The sequence below is a fragment of the Phaenicophaeus curvirostris genome, chromosome 3, assembly GCF_032191515.1.
Source record: "Phaenicophaeus curvirostris isolate KB17595 chromosome 3, BPBGC_Pcur_1.0, whole genome shotgun sequence".
Taxonomy (NCBI): domain Eukaryota; kingdom Metazoa; phylum Chordata; class Aves; order Cuculiformes; family Cuculidae; genus Phaenicophaeus; species Phaenicophaeus curvirostris.
In genome coordinates, this window is record NC_091394.1 from 43,281,956 (window position 1) to 43,305,905 (window position 23,950).

The 23,950-nt window shown below is 39.9% G+C and overlaps 1 protein-coding gene across 1 annotated transcript in view; it reads right to left on the minus strand.

The window, feature by feature from the left end:
* Positions 1 to 23,950, minus strand: part of COL15A1 (collagen type XV alpha 1 chain) — a 119,374-nt gene that overhangs the window by 79,687 nt on the left and 15,737 nt on the right. The gene's annotated exons all lie outside the window — the stretch shown is intronic.

The following is a 23,950-nucleotide window of genomic DNA, read 5'->3' on the forward strand; positions in this document are numbered from 1 at the left end:
AATTCAGTGAAGACTGAGCAACAACAAACTGAGATCCTTTATCTTCACAAACTAATAAAACAGCAAGAGTTCTCTACAAGCAGCATGACACTTCACAAAACCAGGATGAAAATCACAGCAGATTTGTTTTAGCCCAAAATCAATTATCTGCTTCTAAAACAGAAAATTGATTTTATTTCTGCCCTTATACTCAGATTTATCTCCCTAGTTGCACTGTATACATATCCAATACTCTGCAGCAATCAAAATTCAGTTTTGGAATGGGAGTATATTTGCTTCAGCAAACACACAGAATTAAGTATCTCTGCGAAACATGCAGACGCAAATTTTAATCATAGAATCACAGAATCATAGAATCACTGGGTTGGAAAAGACCTCTTGGATCATCGAGTCCAACCATTCCTATCTGCCACTAAACCATGCCCCTGAGCACCTGATCTACCCATCCTTTAAATACCTCCAGGGATGATGACTCAACCACCTCCCTTGGCAGATTGTTCCAGTGCCTGATGATGCTTTCTATGGAAAATTTCTTTCTGATATCCAGTCTGAACCTCCTCTGGTGCAGCTTGAGGCCATTCCTTCTTGTCCTGTCCTCTGTCACTTGGGAGAAGAGGCCAGCTCCCTCCTCTCTACCACCTCCTTTCAGGTAGTTATAGAGAGCAATAAGGTCTCCCCTCAGCCTCCTCTTCTCAAGGATAAACAACCCCAGCTCCCTCAGCCGCTCCTTATAAGACTTGTTCTCCAGCCCTTTCACCAGCTTTATTGCTCTTCTCTGGACTCGCTCCAGAGCCTCAACATCCTTCTTGTGGTGAGGGGCCCAGAAATGAACACAGTATTTGAGGAGCGGTCTCACCAGTGCCGAGTACAGAGGGAGAATAACCTCCCTGGACCTGCTGGTCACACCATTTCTGATACAAGCCAAGATGCCATTGGCCTTCTTGGCCACCTGGGCCACTGCTGGCTCATGTTCAGTCAGCTGTCAACCAACACCCCCAGGTCCTTCTCCTCCAGGCACCTTTCTAGCCAATCATCCCCTAGTCTGTAGCACTGCACAGGGTTGTTGTGTCCCAAGTGCAGGACCCGGCATTTGGCCCTGTTAAACCTCATGCCATTGGTCTCTGCCCAGCAGTCCAGCCTATTCAGATCCCTTTGCAGAGCCACCCTACCCTCCAGCAGATCCACACTTCCACCCAGCTTAGTAACATCCGCAAACCTGCTAAGGGTGCACTCAATGCCTTCATCCAGGTCATTGATAAAGACACTGAACAGGGCTGGACCCAGCACTGATCCCTAGGGACACCACTTGTAACTGGCCTCCAGCTGTAATTAACTCCATTTACCCCCACTCTTTGGACCTGAGCTGGACTCCCTCAACTACATGAATGCAAAAACTGAAGTTGCACATAAAGGACTGTCATATTTGGCCTCAGCCTCTTAATTCTTATCAGTAATATTTGTTCAGCAGATATTTTAGGGTTTGTCACAATTATTTCATCCATCATGTTTTTTGCTATAAGTCTGCTGCCGCGTTTAGCAAAATTCTGCTCCAGGCTAGTGAGCCTTCACAGGTACATAGAAGAGTCAGAATAACATGCTCAAGCAGATGCTGTCTGCTAGATGTAAGCAGTCAACCATGCTATAGCTAAAATCACAGTAGCTGTTTTTAACTCAGCCAAGGGAGGGCTTGGATGCCTCCAGAGATGTGGGGACAGGACTGGGATGGGTGCTGGCTTTTGAATGAAATTATTACTTCTTTTTAATGTATAAATTAAATTCACTTAGCGTTTACCCTTGTTTCTTTTCAGACACTTTTTATCAGAGTTGCTGTCCATAATCTTGCCCCATGCTTTTAAAAGCCCATTTCTTGCATGGTGGATGGCTTTGCTTCGTGTGAAATAATGTCTCGTGTTACTCGTGTTTGCTGCTGCGTGAGCCTTGCTAGCAACTGCTTCTCATGCTCTTTTAAGGCAGTGGAATATAAGCAATATTCTACAAAGGCTTTCAAGGAAGACCCAGCTCAGAGCAGTCAATGTCAGGAACGTCTGTGTCTGTAAGCCTAAGCCAAGCTGACCTTGCTTCTCTGTCTTCTTCCAGTCCAAATAATCGTAAATCTAGGGTGTTAGCATCCTTTTCAGCAGGTTAAATAAACCGTCTCTGCCTCAGTGGAACAGCACACAGCCTATTTTTTCTCTACTCTGCATTCAAAGAAACGTAAATATAATAGAGCATCATTTTATACTGGTTGCAGTTGTAAGCTGCAGTGAGAAAATGGCTTCTTTCCTGCCACCAAAGTGTATTTTTTTTGCAAGTTAACAAGACATATTTATAGCAATAACATAAAGCAGAGAAGTATTTCCACATCTACAAAATAAAATTTGATCACGTACTGCAAAGGGAAGGATAAGGACACTGCCCTAGATGTGCTACATGAAACAGAAGAGAACACGTTCCTAGCTACCGTTGATCATAGAATATCAGGTTGGAAGGGACTTCAAGGCCCATCTGGTCCAACCTTGTGATCTAGACAAGATGGCTCAACACCCTGTCCAGATGAATATTAAATGTCCAGTGTTGGGGACACTTCCATCACTTCCCTAGGGAGATTATTCCAATGGCTGAATGTTCTCATTGTGAAAAATTGTCCTCTTGTGTCCAATTGCAGTCTTCCCGGGAGTCACTTGTACCCATTGCCCTTCATCTTTTCGATGTGATTCTTTGTAAAAAGCGAGTCTCCACCTTCTTTGTAGCCACCCTTTAAACACTGGAACACAACTATAAGACCTCCCTTAAGCCTGACAAAATCCCTGAGGCACTCCACTTGTGACAGGTTCCATTTTGAAAAGGAGCTGTTTACCACCGATATTGGGGTATGGCCTGTTCACCAACTCCCCATCCACTGCACAGACCACTGCTCTGGATTAGAATGCAGCCATCTGTCTAGGAGGAGGGTTTGGGAAACTATATGAAAAGCCTTGGAGAAAACCAGGTAGACTGTGTCCACTGTGTGTCCACCCTACATGAATCAAACAGGTTACTTCGTAATAAAAAGGGACTTCTGCACACTTTTTTTTGTGCAAATTTGCTATGCAGGGACACCAAACCCAAGACAAACAGGTTAAATCCCTGGGAAGACAGGATCTCAGAGTACAGTCTAACAAAGCCAGAGAAGCCCATAATGGTACTGCAGACATAAGAATAAGTGAACTCACTGGTACTGCTGTTTGAAGCATAACTTGTATTTTAATGTCCGTTTATGCAGTTTTACTATAATAAAATTTAATCCTGCTCTATTTAAAAGGGGAAGATAAGGGAAATATTTTAACACAGTCCCAGATGTAATACATGAAACAAAAAAGGCTGATGTCACTCTATGGAAAACAGCTATTTGCTCTACTTACCCAGCTTCAATACATTTCTAGCTGCCATTGATACACTGTTGGAAAATATGGATAGACTGTAATGTTATTAAAGGCTGGAGAATTTTCTTCTAAATGCCTAAGGAAACCTCAGAAGCTCTTTTTAGCAAGATTGCACACTGAAAAGTAAGGCTGCAGTCAATAGGATCTGCAGTACTTACTGACACAATATCAAGCTAGACACTCTTTTGTGCAAACTGCTTTCCAAAAATTTCTTCAAGCTCTCACTTTTATATCATCATCATTCTGCCCTCTGCTGGATAGAAATGTATGTAGTTCAAGTACTTAAATGCTGTTAATTATATATGCATATGTATTGCATAAAACGATCTTCCTTTTTTCTAAATTGTTTGGAAAAAATATTTCATTACAATGCCTTCAAGCTAATCAATAAAAACATTTGTTTTCTGATCTAGACATTTTTTCAGTTCTTCTGATCTAGACTATTTTCTTGTTGTTTTGTTAGCTGATTGCCCAGAAGATCTTCCATACACATTTTTGTGAACATGGCCTTTGTATATAAAACCAAGGTCTTTTAATTTTAATTTTTTTTTTGGAGAAGAAGAGGCTGAGGGGAGACCTTATTGCTTTCTATGATTACCTAGAAGGAGATTGCAGAGAGGTGAGTGTTGGTCTCTTCTCTCAAGTGATAGGTGATAGGACAAGACGGAATGGTGTCAGGCTCCATCAGAGGAAGTTTAGATTGGATAGTAGGAAAAATTTCTTCACAGAAAGGGTTATCAAGTACTGGAACAGCTGCCCAGGGAGGTGGTTGAGTCACCATCCCTGGAAGTGTTTAAAGAATGGGTAGATGAGTTACCTGGGGATGGGATTTAAAAGTAGACAGGTACAGTTGAAGTTTCTAAGGTCTTTTCCAACCTAATGATTCTATGATTTTACTCTATGAACTATTCTCCTTTAATGGCAAAAACATGTGTTTAAAACACATCTGTTTCTTTCAGCCGTGGTAGTATAGAATAACAAACATAGCATAGATATTAGTTAATGTTCATGTTTCCTTTGGAACAGATGGGGAGCTAAAGTGGCAAATATTTAGCAATTAAACTACAGTGGTGTGGCAAAGCTAACTGAGCAGCTAAGCAGTCAATAGGCTGAAAACGATGCATTGTCTTCTGCATGATCCAGGGCAACCTTATGGCCCAGGCCATATTTAAGTTCAAAAAATCACAGTGACCCACCTAATTTTACAACAATGGACAACTGTGTAGGCACTTGTGTAAGCCTATATGTGACTGTGAAAACCACACCAGTATTGAAGCAACCAAGGAGTGATGGTTCTTTAGCATGGACAGGAGTCCTCTATGCTTCCTTTCAGTAGACAGAGTCCTGTGACACCTGTACACGCTTAGTGAGTTCCTCAGACAGACACACACTGCCAAGCCTTAAATTTCTTCCATGCACCTTTTATTCCTGGTTAACATAAAATATATTCTAGTTGGCCGATTCTACATGGAACCTGGAGGTTTTCAGGACTTGACTAGGCAAATCCATAATCTTAGTGCTGGTGGTAACCCTTCTTTGAAGAGGGGGTGGCATCAGAAGACCTCCAGAGGTTCCTTCTAAACAACATTTCTTTGATGAAAAGTAGACTTCTTGACTATCATAATGGTGCAGTAAAATAAATACTCAGGATACAGTGTTGATTACTTCTATCTACTCTGTCAGATTATGCCAGATGAAGAATATGTAATTTCTTGATTCTATTTTGAAATATTAGGAAAAGTGGAAGTCTAAAAACTGAGTCTTTCGAAATTTGATTGATCTTTTTTAACCTAAGCCTAATTCCAGTATTTGGGACTATTGATTCTTTACCCACTCTCAATACTTCAGGAAGGTTTATCAATCACTTTAGCAACAGGAGTCCACAAACTTTTTCAGCTTGGCTGGAACATCAAGAGTTACCATTTCAAGTACTTCGTCTCTAATTTTTATATTCTTAACTGACTTGATGCTTTCAGCTGGTGGAGTGCATGAACTTTCTGACTGAATCAATCTGCCTTCCTCCAGCCTTTGAGGAATACATTGGACAAGGAACAAAACTTCCTTTTCTCCATTGCCTGATTGCATTTAGATGACATTTGTGGCCGGAGAGTTGGCAGGAGTGCATTGTGGGTGATCCCTGTGTGTAACTTGTAGTAGTTACTTTTAACAAAAGTAGTACTACCACTGTTCAGCTGAATAGCCAGGTCAGATAGCAGATATACCATGGAACTTTATTCCAGACAAAATAAAACTGCTTGTCAGCATACCAGAGTGCTTGTTGCACTGTAGCATCAGGGTGAGTTTGGAGATGTGGAGATTTCTCCTTTTGAACTAGCAAGCACTCATTTTGTTCTTTCAGTATCTAAAGAATTGCTGCAAAGCAGAGACTGTTGTTGACAACCTGTACCCTGCATAATTATTGAGCTCTGGACAGATACATTTCATGTTAATATCTACTTGTTTATGATAAATTCACCTACCAATTTTCCATTTCTGTGCATGGTTGAGGGAGATACTATGCAGCAAGATCACTTGGTTCCTTTGTGCGTGCACAGTTCTGATCTTGGCAAACAGCAGTGAACAAGATGTCATTTGCAGTGCACAGCAAGCTTACTTGGACCTTTACAAAACAGAAGCCTTCAGATGCCATCTGCTGAAGATTTTTATATTAGGTAATTGTTTACATCCGTGAAAACAACTGTCCGTACATGACAGATGAAAGCAAAGGAATGTGCAGAAATTTCTTTATACTGATTCATGCTGAGTCTTAAATGTTTTCACTAGCTGGTGCAGAATATAGGCATAGAATCAGATCATTATTTACATTTATGAAGATTTCAGTGGGGCAAGCAAATTTCCAGGATAAGGTCTTGTGCGTTTGTCTCACAGTTATTAATTGTTAGCATATTACCAAATAATGTTTTTCATTTAAATTTCAAGAAGTGCATTTAATTCTGCTCTGCTAGGATATATAATTTATCAAAGGGAAATAGATGTTCCTTAGCGGAGATTACTTCTTAAAACATGGATAGCACATTACTGCAACCATTTCCCCAGTGCTGAGGAGTTCTTTCTTTAAACACTGTCCCTTAAAAAAGCCAGATATTCCTGAGACCTGTCTCTCATCTTGAAGACAGTAGGAATGTCCTCATCAGTTTCAATGGATATGAGCTTTGGTCCTGCACTATGTTGGTAATATTTATTCTCTCTAAAAATGTGTGGATCATTAGCTAGCAGAATATTGAAACAGAACCCTAAAGCTATCAGAGCTTTGTGAAAGGGCTACTCAGATCTTCTTCTGAAAGAGAACACACTAAAAACCTCCAAATATCTGAGTTGTGGTTCCTCTGGTAGTTAGCGGCATTTGCAATCACAGCAGCACAATGTAAAACTAACTTCTGTCATTGCAGTACAATGCAATTCATGTTTCTTTGAGTCCAGTGCTGGCACTCAATAGATCAGAATAAGGATCCTTCTCTGTTGAATGTTGAATCAAATTGCTAGATTTGACCTGATCAGGTTATCTGTAGAAAATTATACAAAATTCTCCATGCACATGAGATAGAAGAGTAGTGCCTTCTTTCTCTGAACACCTGGTTATTGGAGGAATGGTTCATCTCTGGAAGGTGACAGGGATGTTTTAAAGATAAGGGCTGCATGACCAGGCTTCACTGAGTTAAAGGACATTCTAGAGGCCATTAATAGAGCAGCAATAGCAGAAGAGAAGGAGAAAAGAATGATTAGCTGGAAGAGCTGAACAAAGGTGCGAGGTGCTATGCTGGTGTCTGTGTCAGGAAGAATATGGAAATAGACTAGAAGGAAGGGAACTGAGTCCTGGGGGGAAATAGAAAGTAGCAGAACTTGAACAGCTGAATGGTGATGGGAGACTCAGAAGGGATGAGGCTTGGAATAAGGAACTCACTCATGTGAGGAGCTCATCTGAAAAGGTATTCAGCACAAGGCAGTAGAACAAAACCTTATATAAAATAATAAATTTGAGCAACTTCGCCATTTCTTTGGAAATAGAGAAATTCAGCTATTTTCCTGGGACCATGTTGGCATTGAAATGGGTTTTGTACAGTTCTTGCACTCAGAATGACAGCAATAACAGAGCTGCTATTGCATCCAGCCTTGTTCAAGGTAGGGCAGATGTGTATATGAGAAGGAAAGAGCAGGCTTCATGGACATCCAGTCTTCTAAATGTAACTGAACAAAGTTAACCTGTATAAGAATTAAAGTGTCTGCGTTAAATATTGCAGCTGTCCAATAGTATGCATCTGTCGCAAGGTTGGACACTGGCTTTATGGAATGAAATTTATGTGTGGTGTGTACATATAAAATATGATATGGGCAATATCATTTCCCTAGAGGGACAGGTAGCCTTTAATGATTGCAAGATAACAGGAGATTTTGCATTTCACCACTAGACAGCAAAACAGCACTTCATATATCAGATTGGAGCTTCGGTTTAGGAAAGAAGAACATTGCCTATGAATCATCAGTGTCTGCTGTGTGTGTTCTTTTACAACATCTAGGCTGCATATGTTTTAATTTCCATTGCGTTCATATCAAAACAGTTGTGAATTATCACCTTGCCTTTCTTCTTTCACAATAACCTTGGAAATCAGACAAAAAACCTAAAATTGCTGTGTATTTTCATTGGGAAAAAAATATTGCTGTTCTTGTTTTCTTTTTCCCCTCTCTCTTTTTTTATCTTGAATTTTAAGAGAAGAAATACTTGCAAGGCCATGACACACACCGTCATTGCCAAAATGTGTATTATTAAGATGACAAAGACAGTTCGCTTCTAAAGTACTGGGAGAGGTGTCTGACAGTTTCCTAGATTTAACCGTTGTACGTGCCAGCAGAGACTCTACCCAAATGTGGAAAAACTGATTCCTATTTAAGGACACTGACATAGTCTGGCACACTGACCTGGATATAAATTCTCATCACATATAAAGAGGTTTAATGGGAAGCCAGGGTACAGGATACAGAACACTTAATCAGCAGCTCCTGTAGTTGCTCCTGTTGTCTCTGCTAGCCTCCATTTCCAATACAAAGTTCTGTCCTTGGAGCAGGGGTGTGAGAAGTATATGAGCAGAGAAGAGTTTCGGGTTACAATTTGCTATATGAAAATTAGAAATCTTCACCCAGAGATGCTTCTTCCATCCTCACACCTACCACACCATATCTCTTAGCTCAATCAAATGATCTGAAACACTACCGTCTCCCTGTATTTCCTGTGTGTAACTTAGCATGCCTTTCTGCTTTTCATCTGATATTGTGAATGATCCTAGATTCTCTCTCCTGTCAGAATACCCTACTCCAGACTATCACTTTCATAGTCACTGCTGCTGTAAGAAGGCAGAAGTCATGCTCCCTGCTTGTACAACTTCCACGACAACAATTCCATCACAGCATCAGACTGACAAGGCTTGTCTTCACGCCATATTTGTATGCCATGTGCAAATTAATCTTGTGAGCAGGGCCTCAAATCTATGCAAGAATCTCCAAGGGCAAGCATTATGCCAAATATAGCTGGAAAAGCTGCCTGCAGGGAGTCTTTGAGTAGGACATGAAAGAAACAAATAGCTGATACAATTGTGTAGCTTCTACAGTCTGGCATGGTTTCTGAGTGATGGAGGCTAATGCAGGATATCATTAGAGCTTTAAGTAAAGCTTTGTGAGACCTTCCACTAACCTGAGACTAGAAAATCACTGAGTTCCAGGTCAGGATAGATCAAAACAGAAAAATAAAAATATTGCAATAACTGGGATTTGGGGTTTTTTTTATTGTTGTTGAGATTAAGGGCTATAAACCTATCAAGATAATGAAAAATAAAGCATGTTTTTATGCATCCTTGAATCTTACATAGCACTTTGAGACCTGGTGGACTATATTCCTCTCTCAGGTAATTAAGCTATCCATTATTTTCTATTAAACAACAGAAATTGATACTTTGTAATTAAAGTTTTACTTTCAAGTCCTTAAGAGTATTTTTGTTTCTTCCAGGAGCATCCCATTCATAAATGTTCTTCAGTTTATATACCTGATATTTACTCTTGCTCTTTACCATTCCAAGTATATTCTCATATATTCTCTACACTATTGGATTTGTTAACTAATAGATTTGACATTGTAAAGGGCTAGGATTCAGAGAAGTTGAAAAATGATTGTGAGGTAGATTATGTGGCAACAGTAAAATCAAAAATATGTCTTGTATTGGATGTTAATATTTCATAGAGTTAAATGCTTTTAGAGTATGAATACATCGGTAAAAATGTAGAAAAAAACCTTTAACCAATGTAATTGTACTTCTTTTGTTCCTTTTCCCAAGAATTTCATTTCCCAAGACTTGCATTACACTACTTCTATATTTCAGTGTAAATCACATATGCTTTTATTATGCATGTGGGGTTTTTTCATTTCCCCAGTGAATGGATTAAAGAAAATATCTTTAAAATGTCATTTCTGGTACACAAAGTTCTAGCTGAAGTCCTAAGTGAAAGACCTTCTTGTTTTAAATTGACTCATTAATATAAATGACCACATCCCACAGCACACTATTAATGGCAACCTAGGGCCAGACAAAGCTTTCACAATCAGAAAAATATGGTTTCCAAAAGCACATTCCACTGCTGTGGCAGATTCAGCCAGGAACCAGTAGGACCAGATCAACCAAAAGCTGTTTTAGATACAATTCTGCCACAAAACTCGAACTGCTTTGTTGATTACATCATATTTTTTCTCTATTCTGACATTAACTTTCTAAATGCTGACCAACTTCAGCTGCCATAGCTTTCATATTGAAACATAAAAGGCTAAGAAAGCTGGGACAGAAATAGGTGTACTGTTCAAGGGTTACTTTTCATCTCAGGACAGATTTCTTGGATCAATTTCCCCCTAAAACCAGATCACAATTACAGAAGCAACCCCAAATTTAGTTTAATGTTCTCCTGACACTTGTCTAAAGCTTGGAAAAAACTCTCTACAGGAGTCTCTTGGCTTTTGTAGGAGGGGAGCTATCCACTATAACATGTTGTGTGTTGGAGCTGGCTGGCCACTTCTGTCTTTATTCCCCTGGAAGGAGAAGTCAACTGACCACTTGAATAAGAAATTGTTTTGAGCAGCAGAACTGATGAAACCTCATTTTGACTAGAATTTTTTCTTGCGATTAGATTCTGTTGTCAGGAAACAGTAAGCACTCACTAAAGTTTTACCAACACCTAAGATTTCTTATGCAAATTTGTTCGTTCTCAAAACAGTCCCTATCCTAGTAAATATGTGAATAGCATTTCTGACCCTTACTCTGTTTGAATTCTAGGAGACTTAAGGGCCATCAGGCATCTGCATCTTTGTCAAATTTGGTGCATACAAGCTCACACTCAAAGCAGGCTGAGAAACTATTGCACAGACACATGCTGCAATTATATATGCTTCATTTCCTTGTGAAACCAGGTTAAACTTAATGCATCACTGTAATACCTGCCTATCACTCTTCTCTTGGACATGAATACAACAGGGTCTTTCTTCAGCTCAGTGGAGTAACTGCTTTTAGTGCCTATAAACCACAGATTTCCCACTGTGGACCTCACACGTGATCCTATGCAACAGTAAACTAAGCAAGTGTTTTGTTACATGACTTGATAAACAAATATTTCATATTTTAACCCTACACTTTTAACTGAAATAACACCATCAAACGTTAATAAACTGCTGATTTTTTTCCAAAGGGCTCCATGAAGAAAGTGAATGTCTGGTGAAATGCACTATGTGATATAGCTGAAGACTGTAAGTCTTTCCTTATGCCCAGTGGAGCTGGGTTAGCTGGTTCATCCCCCCTCTCACTCAGGCCTTATCTGCCCCTATCACATGACTCAAAGTGCAGTACCACACAGTAGCTTAAGAAGCTCGAGAAGGCAGAGACAAACTTTTTCTCTGATTCAAATCCACATTTCCCATATGTTTTTTTCCAGGGAAATATGACAGGAGCAGTATGACAGCCTTGGAAGAGCTGCGTGGATCAGATATTTCATCAGTTTAGTTTAATATTTTAATCAGACTATAGCATGTAAATAACAAGTTATATGTATGTCAGAGCTTGAGTTATTTAGCTATGACAACGTTAATCAGTGTCTGGTGACTAAATCAGATAGGCTAGATTATCAGGTAGATAATAATTAACAGCAAGATCACTCACTCAAAGTGAAACAGTACATAATACCTTCTCCAAATTGCTAACATTCACTTTAACAGCTCTACTCTCATGCTTAATTATTGAACTAATTATTTTGTCTCTGCAACTTATTGACCTCAAGAACAGATCTTAACTGCTTGCATGCAATGTGGATTAATCAGTAACTTATGTCTAGAATAACTGAATTTTCTGCTAGATTTTGTTCAGGATTTAAAGTAATAGGACCAAATGAAGGTTATTTTTTTTTCCCCATGCGAAGAATATATTTTGGTTTATGTGTACATGGCCAAAAATAAGTTATTTTCCTCCAGAATATGCAGAGAACAGCAGAAGTCTTATTTTTGCTGAATATTACATTCTTAGTTCACTCAAATGTTTGATACAAGAGCCGAAAAAAGGCAAAAAGATAAAAGTATAACAATTATTCTGAAAGCTTGATGCTTGATATACAGTTGAAAGTCTTTCCTAATAAGTCTCAGTTGCATGCTATCCCAAACTTGAAGAATAAAGTTGATTTTCATCTATATCCTATATAGAGAAATCCATTTAAACTGTGTTAGCATGTTGGCTTTCTGCTTTTAAAAAGTTAGCGTACAAAAAAAAAGTTGTACTCTTGGCTTAAATTTCAAAGGTTACTTTCTCAAGGCTACTATTATTGTGACAAGCAGATGAAAAAATAATGTCCTTTGAATTTGTTGCATTTTTGTTAATGCTCATTTGAACTGAATATTCAGTAAGTCAAAAAAGGAAACCCACATAATAAAAACAGTAAACCACAATGTTGTTGGCATTTTTTGGCTTTTATATAGGTTTTGCTCTTTCACTGTCTGAACCCTCATTTCTGTTGTAAGACACTGATTTCATTAATTCCAGTACTGATAAGTACAAATGTATTCTAGTAATAGCGCAACTACATTGTAAAAAGTTTGAATTAGGTCTGAGCTAAACATGCACTTTGATGTGTCAGGACTTCAACAGAAGTGTTCAGGTAGTGGAAATTATAGCACCATACAGGCTGAAAGCTAGGTTTTCAAAGTTCTGAGCAGTGAGGTCTCCAGAAACTTTAGGTTATCTGCTCCCACCTTCTTTTTCTTCCACCATGAGATATAACAATTTTCCTCCTCTACCATGTCATATACAGTCAAATATGACCTAGCCTTTGCTCTGACTTTCCATAGCAGCTTCTTGCCAAAAGCACTGGACAAATATGTACCGTCAAATGCACTGAAATCTAGCTTCAGGAGGTATTTTTCAAACCTTAGGCTTTTTGAAAAATATTATAGGTAACGCTGCAGCCCTATTCCCTGAGAACATACCACAGCTTAGCCGTTTTCTGTGGCATATGCTGTGCAAACTACTGCCAGACCTGTGAACAGTAGTGAGTTTGTCTGAGACCAACAGGCATCAAAGTCTTCAGTCTCTTCTGCATGTGTTGTCATTCTCGTCAACAAAAATGTCACAGTAATCTTCCATACCTCTACCTCCCCTCTCCTGTTCCCTACTTCCATTTGCAAAGTTACCAAGAAAATGTAAAGTGCACTGGATCTAGATATTCCCTCTCTCTTATCATTCTTTGAAAATAATATTAAGCTTATATGGGTGTTTTTCAACTTTGTTTTACAAACTGTCCTCGTAATTTGATAGTAATACACATGTACACTTTTCTTAGCATACACCAGTTAGCATGACTGCTCTGGAATCAACAGAGATAACCTATTCTTCTTGTCAAAGTGTCTGAGAAATAAGTATATTCCATAGCTGATCAGATTATTCTCCTTGCACATGTGTATGCATGCTTACAATGCATACAACATGTGAATGTGAAGGGAGGATATAGCTTCAATTAAGGTCACATTTTCAGCTTCACCTCCATTTGAGAAACCTAGAGCCTGATGCATCTGGATATAGTTTTGCTAGAGCAATTTATCTTGATAAATCCATTTATGGGAAACTCCACAGTCAAATCACAACTCATCCTTGGAAAAATGTAACTTAAGAAAAAAACAGGTACCATAAAATATGTTTAACAAAAGAAAAGCAAGTGGAAAAATCTGAAGTTGTTTAAGTCAGTCCTTCTTCAAATTTAATGGTTCAATAGATAAACATGGTCTGCTTAGAAATCAGTGTGCGTGTATCTCCCTACATCATAGAATCACAGGATGGTTTGGGTTAGAAGTCACCTTAAAGACCACAGAATCATAGAATCACCAGGTTGGAAGAGACCCACCGAATCACTGAGTCCAACCATTCCTATCAAGCAACCCCAACCCAGATGCAGGACCTTGCACTTGGCCTTGTTGAATTTCATGAGGTCAGCACAGGCCCACTTCTCCAGCATGTCAAGGTACCTCTGAATGGCATCCCTTACCTCTAGTGCATCAACCGTGCCAAACAGCTTGGTGTCATCAGTAAACTCGCTAAGGTTGCCCTCAAACAAATCCGAAACATGGATTTAGAGACAAGGATATTTTGTGAGACAGTGTCAAATGCTTTGCACAAGCCCGGGGAGATGGTTTCAGTTGCTCTCCGCTTATCCACTAACACTGCACCTCCACTACAGAAGGCCATCAGTTTAGTCAGGGACAATTTGTCCTTAGTGAAGTCATGTGGGCTGTCAACAATCACCTCCTTATCTTCCATTTGCCTCAGCAGCGTTTCCAGGAGGTGCTGCTCTATGACTTTGCCAGGCACAAAGGTGAAACTGACTGGCCTGTAGTTCCCCAGGTCTTCCTTTTTTAAAAACGGGAGTTATATTCTGCTTTTTTCCAGTCAGTGGGGACTTCTCTGGACTGCCACGACTTCTCAAATACGGTGGATAGTGGCTTAGAAACTTCATCCACCAGTTCCCTCAGGACCTGTAGATGCATGTCATCAGGTCCCATGGACACTGTAAAACATCACAGTGGGTAGCTTCGCTGATTTTTCATTGTCATCCAGCAGGTCATAAAAGCCCTGCTGACTAAAAAATCAATATGTTCATGTTCATCCCCGAAAAGGAGTTACAATGGCACTCAGTGAGCTTTGGTCTTTTTACATGCTGCTCTGTTCACAAAATGCAATGAGGAACATTCAAGTAACAGCAGAACCATATTGTAATATGCTAAACATGAAAATTGAGGAGGAGAGTTTGTTTTTAATTTGGTTTCTTGGCTCCCCATAGCTCTGTAGTTGTTAGAAAAACAAGGAGTGTAACTAATTTTCAGATGGAGTGAACTATGGTAGTTTTGTTGCTTTCAGTACAGCTATGACAGTTTTACTTAATATAGAAGCTTACCGTAACTGAGATTCTGCAAATGTAGAAACACATGGTTGATGGTAAAATCAAAGCTTTATTCATCAGTTATTTCATCACCCTGTTGTTTAATCATATCCTCTTGTTTAAGTGCTAAGTATGTCCCATAGAAACATGAAGTGCAATTTTACATTATTATTGCAGCTGAAAGTAGAAGGTATAACCAGAACATTGACTTTTACAATGCAGAGATGGAAAATGTCCATTTCCCCACAACCTCTTAAAGAACTTTTCCATAAAGATTAACTTCCTTGTGAGCCAGGTCAGTTCCCAGTGGTCTATCTGGCAGCTCTGTCGCTTGCGTTGGAATAACACCAAGGAACTAACTGATAAAGCCTGTAGGGTCTTTTGTAGGTGGAGTTTATGTTATTTTAAAGTAAAAAAAAAATCTCAAAATTATTTGAACTTGCAGAATGCAACTACATAACTTTGGATTCAACAGGCAGGACATTTATCTTGGATCTGACAGGATATATCTTTCTGCAACTGAAATTATGTGGTTTTCTTGCATGACCTCATAGCCAAAGTCACATAAATGTTAATGTATTTGGCTACACTTTCATATCTGGTATGTGAACATCCGCGGTGACCTGAAGTGACTTAGTCAACTCTGATAAGCAAGAAAATAATGACCATTTTTTGAAAAAAAGTAAGTAGAAATCTAGATTTGTGTCCCAGTGGAGGGATGCATGCCTGTCTGAAAGGGTTCCAGCAGAAAGATGTACATTCTGACTCAGAGGAAAAACTGTTCAAAAGAAATACCAACAATACTGCCACTGTTTTTTCACTCCTGTCTTGCTTTGTAATTTTTGATGTTTAATAGTAAAAGGTATTAATTACTAAAAGTAATAGCTGCTTAGTAATGCAGTTCATGACAGCACCCTGTTAATAACAACCAATCTATTTATGAAACAGTGCTGTATTTGAATGGCAACATGATAGATGCGGCCAAAAAAGGGTTGGCATTTTCACCATTGCCCTTCCTCTTCCTTGCCTGCACAAGCACTTTTTGAGAAAGTGGTAACTTCGTCCATTTGTTTGGCCATAGTGTCAAAGACTTCCTATTGTGGCAAAGGCTTCTTTGAAAGCAAAGGAAGATTAAGTAAGAAAGAACCAGAAAGATCTTCTTTACATAAATACATACTTTAATCTATACATACGTGTTTTCTGCAGGAAATCTGGCTGGAGAAAAGAGAGTGTGGGTGCTTTGAAACCACATATTTCTGAAGTTAGTAGAAGCAACTTTCTCAAAGGGGTGTCAATGGCCTGAGTCATAGGACCTTATTATTATATTCTTATTAATGTATATAAATACTGGAAGGTAGAGAGCAAAGGAGATGGATCCAGGCTCTTTTCAACGGTTCCCAGGGACCAGAAAAGGGGCAAGGAGCACAAAATGGAACACAAACTGAAATGTTTTCTCTGTGCATGAGGAGATATTTTTCCACTGTGAGGGTGACCAAGCACTTGCACGGCTTACTCAGGTGAATGTGGAGTCTCCATCCTTGAAGATATTAAAAAAATGTCTGGACGTGACCCTGTGCAACAGGCTATAGGTGGCCCTAGCTGAACACAGGAGTTGTATCAGTTGACCTCCAGCGATTCCTTCTAACCTAGAACATCCTGTGCTTCTGTGACCAAAAGACAGGGTTACAACAGATGAACAAGCTTAACTTTAAAGTTCCTTCACCCTTTACGTCTATTTAGAACTGATGGTAACAACCATGCAAGTGTCTTGAAAAACAAAGGGAAAGAAAGTATCCAAACACAACACTTTACAGGAGAGGAAGTTAAATTCTTGAGAGACAAAAAAGGTGAAAAGGGGTCAAGGTAGGCCACATACTGATATGCGTTAAAAGTGATCTATTTCTATCAGAAAGTATCAATGAATAGATTTTAAAGTATTTATTTTTCCCATTTTTTTCTTATGCCTTAATGTCAAAATATTTGTCATAGCGAAGAGAGTCACTGATTGACTTTGATGTCACTAAGGAGAAGTAGCCTTAAAACTGAGGACTGAGTAACTCTTGCTATCAAACTGCCAGACTGCTCAGGGAGTTATTCATGACAGCAGGACGATGCACCAAAAGCCTAGAAGTATGTACTCTGCTGCTGAGATACTTGCGTACATATGCGTGCACAACTTTCTTTAAATTTAAATTATCCAGTTATGACTTTATAATGATAAAAATTTTCCTTGTGGGACTACATGATCCAAAATGCACAAGTGAGACAAATCATTCAAACTATGAAACCTCCCTGGAATTCCCATAAACATTAAAGCAGTATGTAGTAACAGATTTATTTTTCCTGAACAAGTGCTGTTCAGTCCAGTTTTGAAGCAGTCAGTGAAGTGTTTGCCAATAGCAAGGCCTTATGCTGCTTGATCCGGCTTTGCCTATGTGGCAGCTACAGCTATCTCAGACTAAAGATTGGATATTTATTGTTCATTTATTTCCATTAAGACAAGTCTTTAACAAGCCCTTGTATTTGTACTTAGTCCAATAGTAGGACAGAATGAAAATACAAGACTAATTCTCCAGCATGGTTACTGCACTCAAATAGCAACAATGAGATATGGGACACTTTGAGTAGAAACAGCTGTGGTTTACTCTCTTGAAGAAAAAAAACAGTGGACATAACACAGAGGAATAATACACCAAAAAAAAAGTGAAAAAAAAGCATGTCCTCCACAGACAACTGAAAAAGTAACATAGAATCATGGAATCATAGAATTATAGAACATTTTGGGTTGGAAGGGACGTTAAAGATCATCTAATTCCACCCCCCCTGCCATGGATAGGGACATTTCCCACAAGATCAGGCTGCTCAAGGCCCCATCCAACCTGGCCTTGAACATTTCCAAGGATGGGGCATCCACAACTTCCCTGGGAAACCTGTTCCAGTGTCTCACCACTCTCATAGTGAAGAAAATCCTCCATATGTCTAGTCTAAATCTGCTCCTCTCCAATTTATAGCCATTCCCCCTAGCCCTTTTTACAAAGTGCCTCCCCATCTTGTAGGCCTCCTTCAGGTACTGGAAGGTCGCTATAAGATCTGCTCTCCAATTTATAGCCATTCCCCCTAGTCCTATCACTACAAACCTTTGTAAATAGTCCTTCTCCAGTTTGTATAGAGGTATTTCATCTGGGCTGTTGGCCACATTGCCTTCTTAGTGGAAGATTCTTTATTTCCTTTTAGTTGCTTTGTAGAAGTTTCCTTCCCGGCACCTACTACCTCAGGAGCCTCACATTCATCTCCACTGGACTTCAGCTGTGCCATGGCATCCCCAGCATGCCCCGGGTCAGCAGGTGGAGGGCCCATACCAGCACCCCATCCCTCCAACCATTGCGTGTCCTCCCACCACTTGTCCTAGGCAAGCTTGATATTATCCCTCTCCCACTTCAGATCTAGTCAATGAGCCCTGCAAGCTCCGAAGCAAGACCCTCCTCCCTCTTTGAGAAAGGTGGTTCCCATCTGATACCTGTAAACTTGCTGCCTTGTAGGCCATCACTTGTCAGAAACCCCAAAGCTATTACAGTGAGCACAGCCACAGAGCCATCTGTTAACAGACTGGACTGTCTGATACTTACACTGTCGCCACCCATAACTGGAAGGAGGGAGGGAAAAAATCCCTCACTAGACGTCCCAAGGCCCTAAAATCTATTTTAATCAACCTTGGACTATGTATTGCTGCTTCATTATCTCCCACATGGAGCAGCAGTAATGGGTAGTAGTCTAAGGGCCTTAACCAGACTGGGAAGTTTCCTAGCAATATCCCTTACATGGGCACCTGGGAGGCAGCAGATTTCCCTGTGAGTAGGGTCTACTCAACATATTGGACCCTCTGTTCCCCTCAGCAGGGAGTTTCCTACAATTATGACTCACCTTTTCTTCCTCATGGCTGTTGTAGTAAATACAGGGGGTGGGGAGTGGTTCTGGTTTAGGGAGGCTCTGCAAAGGGATCTGAACAGGCTGGACCGCTGGGGTGAGACCAATGGCATGAGGTTTAACAAGGCCAAATTCTGGGACACAACAACCCTGTGCAGTGCTACAGGATAGGGGAAGAGTGGCTAGAAAGCTGCCTGGAGGAGAAGGACCTGAGGATATTGATTCACAGCCATCTGAACATGAGCCAGCAGTGTGCCCAGGTGACCAAGAAGGCCAATGGCATCTTGGCTTGTATCAGAAACGGTGTGACCAGCAGGTCCAGGGAGATTATTCTCCCTCTGTACTCGGCACTGGTGAGACCGCCCCTCAAATACTGTGTTCATTTCTGGGCCCCTCACCACAAGAAGGATGTTGAGGCTCTGGAGCGAGTCCAGAGAAGAGCAACAAAGCTGGTGAGGGGGCTGGAGAACAAGTCTTATGAGGAGTAGCTGGGGTTGTTTAGCCTTGAGAAGAGGAGGCTGAGGGGAGGCCTCATTGCTCTCTCCAACTACCTGAAAGGAGGTTGTGGAGAGGAGGGTGCTGGCCTCTTCTCCCAAGTGACAGGGGACAGGATGAGAGGGAATGGCCTCAAGCTCCACCACGGGAGGTTTAGGCTGGACATTAGGAAAAAATTCTTCACAGAAAGGGTCATTGGGCACTGGCAGAGGCTGCCCAGGGAGGTGGTTGAGTCACCTTCCCTGGAGGTGTTTAAGGCATGGGTGGATGAGGTGCTAAGGGGCATGGTTTAGTGTTTGATAGGAATGGTTGGACTCGATGATCTGGTGGGTCTCTTCCAACCTGATTATTCTATGATTCTATGGTCTCGGTCTTTGCTCTGATGTAGACCAGTCATCACCCACATTTTCTTCCGGTCTGTCTTCCATATCTAGAGTCTTGTATCTGTTGTGCAGAGGCAGCTGGGGAGGCGTGGGCAAGGAAGGGCTTCATTTTCTGCCCCGTTGATGGACTTGCTTCCACTCACTACATCCCTTTAAGCCCCTGCCTACATCCAAATATGGGGAGGACATCAGATCCCTTTCATCAGGAGCTTTTTCCAGTGGCTGTTTCTGCTCTTGTATCTGGGAGTTCAGGGTGTGGTTCCATCACTCTATCTCTTGCCCAGATTCCCTGATGCTCCTTAGCCTCTCTACTTCCACTCACAGCTCTGCCACCAGGCTAAGGAGATCATCCACCTGCTCACACTCTGACTTTTAAAACATATATCAGTGTTTCCTGTGTAGGAGCACAGTAAGAAAAAAAAGGTAGTGCCTGGTATGCGTATTTATTTATCTTTATTTCCAAACCATATTTTGATATTAATACACAGCCTGTTTGGTCAATATCATAATTATGTTTAATTCACCTACTTCTATGTGGAATTATAAATCCTTCACCCCAATTGGAGGACTGAGTACTGACTACTGAAATTGTTCTACTTGGCTGGCAGATTATCAGTCTTTTATTTAAATTTTTTTCTGTTGAAAACTATGAAAGCTAATCAGGTCCACAGAGAATTTATACATTACACATATAACTCCATTATTTCGATATTGATGCACTAGGAATGTATTCAGAGTTCGCTCTCTTCAGTGAACTAAACATCCTCCACTGCAGAAAAGAAACAATGCTTTATGGAACAAATCTAGTTTCATCTTGTGGAAATGTAGAGCTAGGGACAGGTAAATTGAAACTACATTTGAATACTCGGCTCATTTTTCTACTTAATTTCCAAGATGATTCCAAGCTGAGAGAGGAAGCAGACTAACTGTATGCCTAAACATGATCCTTCTCCACTTTTTTCTTCATGTCTTTGTAATTTCATCATATATATATTATAGCTATGTTCTTGACAGCAGTTTTAAAATTTCCTTATAAGTCTCGATTTTAAAGGTGAAAATGAATGGGAATTCATTGCTTAGCTTCTAAACGATTTTTAGCACTCAAAATAAAGTTCATCAAAGTATCATCTGCTAAATGTATCATCTTTATCCTTAATGCCTCTTTCAGCATCACAGCTAAAACACTATTACAAAATAAAAGGTATTTTTTCAAAGCACACACTACTGGACTGTTTTCTATACATGGACCTTTCTCTTTCTACATTTTCCCACATTCCATAAGAATTTCTTTCATTCCATGCATTGATCAATGGAGTTACTGTTTGAATTACAGCTGTCTGGATTCACTGTTTGTGAAAGACATTTTTCTAGGTGCAGATCTTTAAAAAAATCAACCACTGCCATGTTTTAACTTTTTTTTTTTGTGCAGCTCCACTTAATTTGTCCCCAGAACGCTAAGGGTTAGGAGAGGCCATGAGAAGTAAAACTATTTATTTTAGAATAACATTTAATAACTCTCATATTTTTTAAGCATAGATTTTGCAAACCATATTTAGAAACAAGAGCAGTCAGAATTCTATGCTTATTTAATATACTCTCCAGACATGTATTTCACAACAAACTGTTTTCTATTGCCAGTGGAATAAGTACATAATGTAGGAATGTACAATTAAAACATAATTTTAAAAGTAGACCCTTAAAATAGTTAATTTATGTATATAAAAATATAAGTTTATGTTACATTCCTTTCTCTTCAACTACTGAAGGCAGTATTATAAAAGTAGGTAGAGCTCTTGCTTCTTCCTTGACCACACAGCACAAACCCTTCTAGCTACAGACTCCAGTGACTGGAATCTGGTCAGGATTCAGGGCTGAACTAAGTAACAGTGTACACAGAAGAGTATAATGTTGCCAGTGCTGCTTGCAGGATCATCTTCCCAGGAAGCATTGTGTTTTGCTTTCGATTGCCAGACTATAAGCAATGTCCACCCAGTCAGAAGTGCGAAAACATTTATCTCCAAAGAAGTGCATCACATCTAGGAAGTTCAAGGCTAACCCAACAACATCAAAGGTGATTTGATGTAGTAATGATGATCTCTTTGAGTGGGAAGATGGAATAGATGATCTTCATAGTTCTTTTCTTTCCAACCTGCATTTTCATGATTTTGCTTTATATGTGGACAATCATGTTTTGTAACTGTCATTGCTCACTGATGCATTGCTGTGAATGTTATTGGCATTTTAAAAGTTACTAGGAGGTAACAAGTCTGCTCTAAGAACTTCAAGACCACATTGCACAAATTTTTATGCATGCACTTGAAGTCAAGAAATGGTTCTAGTGATTTCCTAAGGAAGTAAAATCCTTTAAAAAAATCTTGGAAGAGTGGTAGAGTGGTAGACACCATCTCTTTTGAAGAAGACACTTTAAAAATTTATCTGTAGGAAAGTACATGAGGGTGAGAGGGAGATTTAAGCAGCAAAGGATAGGAAAGCAGGATGAGTAGGAACTGAAGTACAAAACAAACATGGAAGATGTCTCAGGCCCCTGGAGTGCTATGAAATTCCCTGCCGTTAATTTCATGGTAAATATTAATACTACAAACATTTAAGCATTTGTTCAGCTTTGCTTGCTGAGCATTTTCCATCCTATTAATTTTTGTAGGCACAATCCCAGGAAGCTGAGATCAGAAGCTGGGGTTGGAATTAGATGATCTTTAAGGTTCCTTCCAATTCAAAGCATTCCATTGCATGACTGAGTTGAGACCTGCTGGTTAAACTGAAGAGCAAGAGGGAACTACACAGGCAGTGCAAGCAAGGACAGGTAACTTGGGAAGTGTATAGGGACACTGACCGGTTGTGTAGGGAGGAAGTCGGGAAGGTCAAGGCGTAGGTGGAGCTGAACTCGGCAAGGGAAGTGAAGACTAACAAGGAGGGCTTCTATACGTACGTCAATCAAAAGAGGAAGGTTAAAGAGAATGTACCCCCACTAATGGTTGGGAATGGTGACCATGTACCAACAGACAAGGAGAAGGCTGAGGTACTTAACAACTTTTTTGCCTCAGTCTTCACTGATAACTGCTCTCCTCACCCCTCCTGGGTCATGGAGTGGCAAGATGGTGACCAAGGGGATAAACCCCCTCCCACTACAGAGGATTTCACACTTCCTATATAAGTCAGCTAGAAGAAAGACAGAGAGACATCTCACAGACTTCTAATTAACTTTAAGGTTATTATTGCCTAAACACAAGGAATCAGTTACCTGGCAAATTTCATGAGACAGATTTTGACTGCAGGTAGTAGAAACAGAAAAACTTGAGAGTGGTCAAATCAAATTCCCCTTCAATATTTATAAAGTTTGTAGTTTAAGACAGTTTTTTCTCCTTTCTTCCTCAAGGCCCAAACTTTTATCAGGACTTCTGAAAACAAAATATTGCACCAAATTCACAATCTCTCCATAAAAGGCCATTGAAAATGTATTTCTGGGGTTTAGAGATTCTGTAAAAGTCCCTTCAATATTAACAGTTCTTATTAGGTTCCTAGCCTTGTTAAAGATGTCGTATGTGTCAAAAATTTTGTGTTCAGTACAGCAGGAAATGCATATTCATCTGTGGAATTCATACCGATTTTTATAAGGCATTCAGAACTATGTTGGACAACCTCCAATTTCTGTGAAGTGAAGCCATCTTTCAAACAGTTTCTTGACACAAATGTGCCTGCTTCACCCCAGTGCCTACTGAACGTTTCCAACCTTTCCTCACCTTTGAGCCAGCATTCCCAGAAGACTCAAATAAAATGCTTCTCACATCATGGGGAGGACTTCTATGGCTGGTAGCCCCTCTGAGCTCTCTGCATCTTGTGACTGCCTCAGAGCTGGGAGTTTGACTCTCAGGAACCACAACTGAATTGGGAGATGTTAGAACAGGTTTCCAAGGCTCAGTAACATTTCAAAATTGAGTGAGGGTAGTGGGGTAATGTTGGGAAAATGTCAAAGTTTCACTTTACATTAACCCCCACAAAATTGTTTTTATTTTTAAGAGTGTGCCGGAACTGCCAAAGGAATTAAAATGCTGACTTTTGTCTAGAGTAATGGCTAAATCTACAGAAAGTTGTTTCTTCAGCTCACTCTTGCTTCTGCCATCTTTCCAGAATGGAACTTGTAAACAAGGCAAACATAAGCCTTTTTAAGGAAGGCAAAAGTACAAGCTAAAAAGCTTTATATTTAATCAGAGCAAGTTTGCCTTGGCTTTGGAGTAATTTCAATATCTA